The 6,002-nt window shown below is 42.0% G+C and overlaps 1 long non-coding RNA gene across 1 annotated transcript; it reads left to right on the top strand.

The window, feature by feature from the left end:
• The first annotated feature begins 508 nt into the window (after positions 1-508).
• LOC125543777 lies at positions 509-5,609 on the top strand. The gene is made up of 5 exons (XR_007298756.1): positions 509-1,109; positions 2,938-2,997; positions 4,305-4,501; positions 4,790-4,861; positions 5,311-5,609. It is a non-coding gene; the product is annotated as an uncharacterized LOC125543777 (long non-coding RNA).
• Positions 5,610-6,002: the final 393 nt, after the last annotated feature.

The following is a 6,002-nucleotide window of genomic DNA, read 5'->3' as shown; positions in this document are numbered from 1 at the left end:
TGTGTGGATTTACCTCGATCCCACGCTATGACATAAAGAACCTGAGAAGTTTGCCGGACAGAACACAGAAGACACACTTTTTAGGATTTATCTTGAGGGTGATCTTGCGCAAATTTGCAAATGTCTCTTCTAAATCTTGTACGAGGGTTTCCCTGTCCTTGGTTTTGACCACTATTTAAATATATTAAAACTGAGCACCCTTCTAGCCCTGTCAGACCATTAGCATTTCTAGCCGTTAGATCACCACTTTTAATTCTTTTTGGCCGTCGGATTCGCTGCTAATCCCACCTAAATCTCGTACGCAAGCGCTAACTCGCGCGCCAGGCTGCCCTGGGCTTTTCAGGCCGCTGCTCTGTGAGATACCACTTTTCTTGCTTCGTGGGCTGGCTGTCCTAAGTGGAAGCTACTCCAAAATAATTTTCTGAGCCACGTGGTTGATTGGGCCTTGAAGCTCATCTCTGCTTCACGAAGGAAGAATCGATCAGGCACTGGTCAGCGACGTCTCTCCGTAACCTCCCCTTGCTCCCCACTCTCGGCCTCCCTCACCCTAGCCGCACACTCTTCCTTCCCACTCTCGGCTTAACCTAGCCGCACCAGTGAAGGCGGATCTAGCACCTGGGCAGTGGCAATGATGAATCATCCTCCTTCCAAGCAGCGTGGATCAGTGCCATGGCGACCTAGCGCGCTCCCTTCCCGACCTTGACCTCGAAGAACGGCTTCCCCAAGATCGCTTTCCCATTCGTGTATGATTTCCTTCTTCCATCAAACAATCACTCCTGATGTCATCTCAATCTCAATTTTGTAGAGGTGTTGCTATATTGGATGTGGTGAATTTATTTGGGCAGATCCTGGAGATAGGGAGGGGGAGGTTGTGGCTGCGGGCAATGGCGAACATAACCAACAGAGGTCGCTCGTGTATTTTTTGAAGTTATTTTCCCAATACCAGATCAGTTAGCTGAAATCGAAGAGAACCTTGAAGATTCAGATTACAACTGAAAAGTTGTACCTTACTTGAATATTAATTCTTAATTTTTCATGTGCAAGGCATGGTGCTCTCCGCTGGTTCTACTCCCTGGTTGAACAAGCTCCTGATCCATGTTACAAGACAGGTAGAATTGTTTTTTTACAAGATAGGTAGAACCGTTTTATTTTTGCCTCCTTCTCAGTTTACTTTTGAATAAGCACATCAGTTAAGAATCCGTGCCGTAAAAATTTAGTGTCTCCTGGACTACATTGTTCAAATATCAACAAGTATTATTGTGATGCAGTATGGAAACAATTCGAATGAACATATGAGGTTAATTATATTTCAAACGTGTTACTTACAGATCAAAAATACGGACACACTAAATTCTAAACCAGCAAGTACATGTTGCACATATTCTAATCTATTATACTTTAGCATTGCCGCCAATACCGTGAGTGTCAGTATGACATATTTTATGCTTCACTTTAGGTATCTCTCTGGTACGTAAAATTGGATTTCCCTTCTCTCTGAAAAAATGGATTTCCCTAAAAGAAGCAAAATCACATGATGCTTAGAGGATCCCCGATAATCCATCCTAAGAGGGTGTTACTAGGGCTACTCCAACAAAAAAAATCAATTATTGGGGAAGGTCATGTAGGGATCGTTGTTAGTGGGTAACTATTTCGTTCGTTTTCTCTCCTCAACACGACCATGAGCTCGGCGTAATCTGGTATGGTAATGAGCTCGAAGTAGGTTGCCATGGCTACGAGTTCAAGGAAGGTTAGCATGGCGCCGCTTAGTGACCTTCAGTTCAAGCGCGTGGGGTAGGAAGATGCGATGATCTCAAGGTCGGACAACGCAGGTGGGCAGGAGGTGCTAGCTCAATCTAACACGGTTCGGGCAGAACGGTGTGTGCAGAGCGCGCTGACGCTCAATATAGGGTGATGATGCTCTAGGAGGGGGTGGCTTGTGGATGAGCGCGACATGCTTGGGGCGTAGGCGGGTGACCGACGATGATGCTCTGATGGCTGGAGTGCACGCGGGCGGTGAACAACCAGCTTATGGCGTGAGGCCCACACATGCTTGTGAGAAGGAACAATAGTGGTTGGGATTCAGGTGGATTGTAGGGAGGGGGTCCATTATCCCCTCTGGGTCTGTAGTTGTAGTAGCAAGATCAGGGGCTGGGCGTGGACACCTCCGGCCACGATATAAAGGTGATGCTGGTGAGAGCCAAATTAGATTAGATCCACCACTCGCCTCACCACGATCAGGGGCAAATACTACTCCCTCTGTTCCGAATTACTTGTCTTGGATTTGTCTAGATACGGATGTATCTAGACTCATTTTAGTGCTAGATACCTCCCTATCTAGACAAATCCAAGACAAATAATTTGTAACGGAGGGAGTACATCTCTAATACTGGTTGGAAATTGTGAGTTTTAGATTTATTAAATCTGGTGGTATGTTGGTCCCTGTTGTGATTTGAGGAGAAGGATGTGGTACGGGCGTTGTACAGGCAGTAGGCACAAACGGGAGATGATGAATGTGGCGTTTTACTGGAGATACAAACGGGAGATGCTGAATGACGGGAGATGATGACGAGCGCTGTACAGGTAGTGGGCACAAAATGTGATTCGATCTGTTATAGAGGGTACTCCATATGAACATGAGTCGTTAGCTATCTGAAAAACAAATAAAAAAATGTGCACTCATTTATTATGTTTAGTTACATAAGATAAATCGAGATCCCTCTGCCCCATTCTTCGTCAGGGCTTTGTTTCCCCTTTCCGTATTACATTTCAGATGTGACTTTTGCCGTGTTGCTCCCCTTCTTATACTGTTGTTTATTGTACTTTTTGTGTGATTTTCTATATCATTAGTTCTGATTGCACTAAAACTTTCTTTGCATGCATGCCAATATTTTTTTAGATTCCATCTTTGTAGGGTGAACTATTCCCTTTTCTCTCCAGGTGAATAGCAATGAATTTCAGAGATAAAGATTGAGCTTTGAGGAAACAGGCCTTGACAAGGTGTGTGCATATTTTTGTAGTCTAATGTAACTTGAATGCTCTATCCGATTTTGAGCATCTCCATAACTTTTGCATGCCACTTTGAGACTATTTCCCAGATTCCAGTGAAGTGTATATGTAACCGTTTGTTACTAACAATTATAGAATGTATTCCATACGATACAAAATTTCAGTGCTTCTGTGATTCGATCTGTTAGAAAGAGGTAACAGCTCCGCATGAGTCATTAGCTATCTCAAAAACAAATAAAAAAAGAAAGCGCTTGTGGTGTACTCATTTATTATGCTTAGTAACATAAGATAGCTCAGTTATCGCAATAATCACAATTAGTAGTGCACCCTATATTTCTTTTATTCAATTGGGCAATGAAAATTAATGTTTCCTTCCCCACTGAAAACCTAAGCATTATGTTCTCAGCACCATTCTTGTGTACTACTAAGGGAAGGGCTCACCATAGGAACAATCAAGTTGTATATCACTTTGGGGTTAATCTATGTATAAAATTCCATCGTGATCAAATAGTATTTATGATAATAAAATTACAGGTTATGTTCTCTGAACTATACTTGCATTCTTTTTGGCACTTGATATCCTACTAAAGCTTTCATTGCTTGCTTAAGTTTGGTGTCAAAGACCTAAGGTCTATGCAGTCAATGTCAGTGAGTTTCGACTCCATCCTCTCTCTCCTTCGCGTAGCACCTCCTCCCCTCCTGACCTGCTGCCGCCGCAGTGACTCAGGTTGTTCCTCTCTCCTACCCTCTAGCGACGACGCCCACGGCAACACGACAATTGCCCGCCTGCGGTGCCAGCCGCGCCACCAGAAGTGGCCCCCGGGGAGCCGGTCGATCCGCCTACGAGGTAAAAGGTTGGACGGTGCCATGCCGCCACCTGCGGATGTCTACCTCCAGCCGACCTCCGCCTCACCAAGCTCATCGTCTTGATCCGCCTGCTCCTGATCCGGATGATACCGTGGCTCTAACCCTTCCAGCCACCTTAATTACGTTTACCCTACCTGTTGTTAGATGTGGATCTCTTCTCTTCCTTCCTGGTCTTGTGTTCAGTATGTTCCCATCTGTCTGTTCTATGGTGAACTCTGAACACCATAGTTTATGCAAAAGAAACATCTACTAATTAATGAAAATGGTTATTAATTAGTTCCTGGTGTAGATCAAACAAAAAAATGTTAGTGTATCAGATGGGTTTATGGTTTCGGATATCTGGATTATTGAATCATACTGAGTTTATATACAGATGGAAGCAATCTTTTGATGTGTACTCAGATTTGATTTTTCTATTTCCTTTGTTGCAGGATTGGCTGAATTATAGTCATGATTTTCTGCTTTTCAGAGCATTTTGCTGCCGAATTGAATACTATTTGGAAATTTCTCATAGCAATATTGTTTGTTCCACTCCTTTTATTATTCTCTGAAGAGGAATAAAGAATCAAATTGTCGTTTACTTCAGCAATGTCATGCCCCTGTCGTCCGGCCTCCGCGCTGGTTTAAGGTATTTTATTATTTTCTGGTGTTCGATAACATAAGCATGGCCGTGGTGTGATACAACATGTTAACTTGCTCAGGCGGTCCGCGCTTCTTCCTTTGAAGAAATAGTTGCCTGTTCTTTTTTTCTCCTTTAGATGTTCTTGTTTGTTTTGTCACTCCTACATGCACGTGCTACTAAGAGATTATGCATGGGATGTGACCGATCTTACCCTCACTCCTACATGCACGTGCTACTAAGAGATTACGCATGAGATGTGATCGATCTTACCCGTATTATTCTTGTATTGATCAGGTGACTGCTTTTTACAATCTGAAAGCGAAAAGGGAGCTATACACAACCGCTCCATATATTTTTGGAGATACGGTACATATTAACGGTTCTTACAGTTTGCAACTTCATGTTACAGCACTTACACATGCACATGCATAAACTGAGACTCAATCACATTAGAATAGGTCTACATTTTTATTTGCCTAGATTCGAAGATGTAGCAAAGACAGTTAAGTAATACCCACGAACAATTTTCAATTATGATGATATTAGGGAAGTATCAAAGGTGAGGTGTATTTCATACAAGGTTTCTGCCCATATTCAGTAAGAGAAAATTTTGTTTGAGTTTTATAACCGTTATTGTGTAACTTTACAGATGATCTATTTTATTTCTACCAAGTAGATACATCTGCAGTAAATAATCCAATACCATAGGACGCTTCAGTTCATCGCCATTTAGTTCATTCTTTGTGTATCTATTACTCTGTGGAAGAATAAAACGGGCCTAATGGATTTCCCCCTTTTTATTCACCTCTTTACAGGTTGGATTCAATTCAATTCCTATAAATGGCAGGAGAGATGCAAATCAATCAGATTGTGCACTGCAAGGTTTGCTTCTTATGCTCGGTCCGCATTTGTACATTTTTAAACGGTATTTCATTAGACATGAGAACAAATGTAAACTTCCAAGGTTCTTCTATCAGCATTGCGACAGTGGGCAGATTTTCAGCTTTCTTTCTCAAAATTCTCATCGCAATGTTTATCAGAATGTCAGATATTCCTATTTGGGGATATTTTTTAAAGAGCAATACTCCTGTTTGTAAAACTGTACTATTTCCCAGCTCTCGCAAACTGATGGTGAGTATGATGCTACAACTTCTATATTTCACCAAACAGGAATTGTGAATTTTAACTGGAAATTTTAATAGGTTGTATTCTTTCTCATTGACATTTGATTTCATTTTGTCACAAAACTAGAAGTTTGTCTTTGCTGCCACATCTAAACTTGATATGTCCAGGTGTGACAATTATATCACATGATTAAAATATTATTGTCATACAATTGTCTCAATCACTATCATTATGGTGCTAAAATGGACGGGCGCAGCAACGCGCCTTTCATAATCTAGTCTTATCCATATAAGCTTCCATATTTCTATGTAGCTGGGGCTCAAAACCAATTTGGACTGCTCTTGCAAACGTTGAGCCAGCAATCTTCAACCCGAAAGACATT

The sequence above is a fragment of the Triticum urartu genome, chromosome 3, assembly GCF_003073215.2.
Source record: "Triticum urartu cultivar G1812 chromosome 3, Tu2.1, whole genome shotgun sequence".
Taxonomy (NCBI): Eukaryota; Viridiplantae; Streptophyta; class Magnoliopsida; order Poales; family Poaceae; genus Triticum; species Triticum urartu.
The sequence above is the reverse complement of the archived record's forward strand: the minus strand, read 5'-3'. Positions and strand labels throughout refer to the sequence as shown.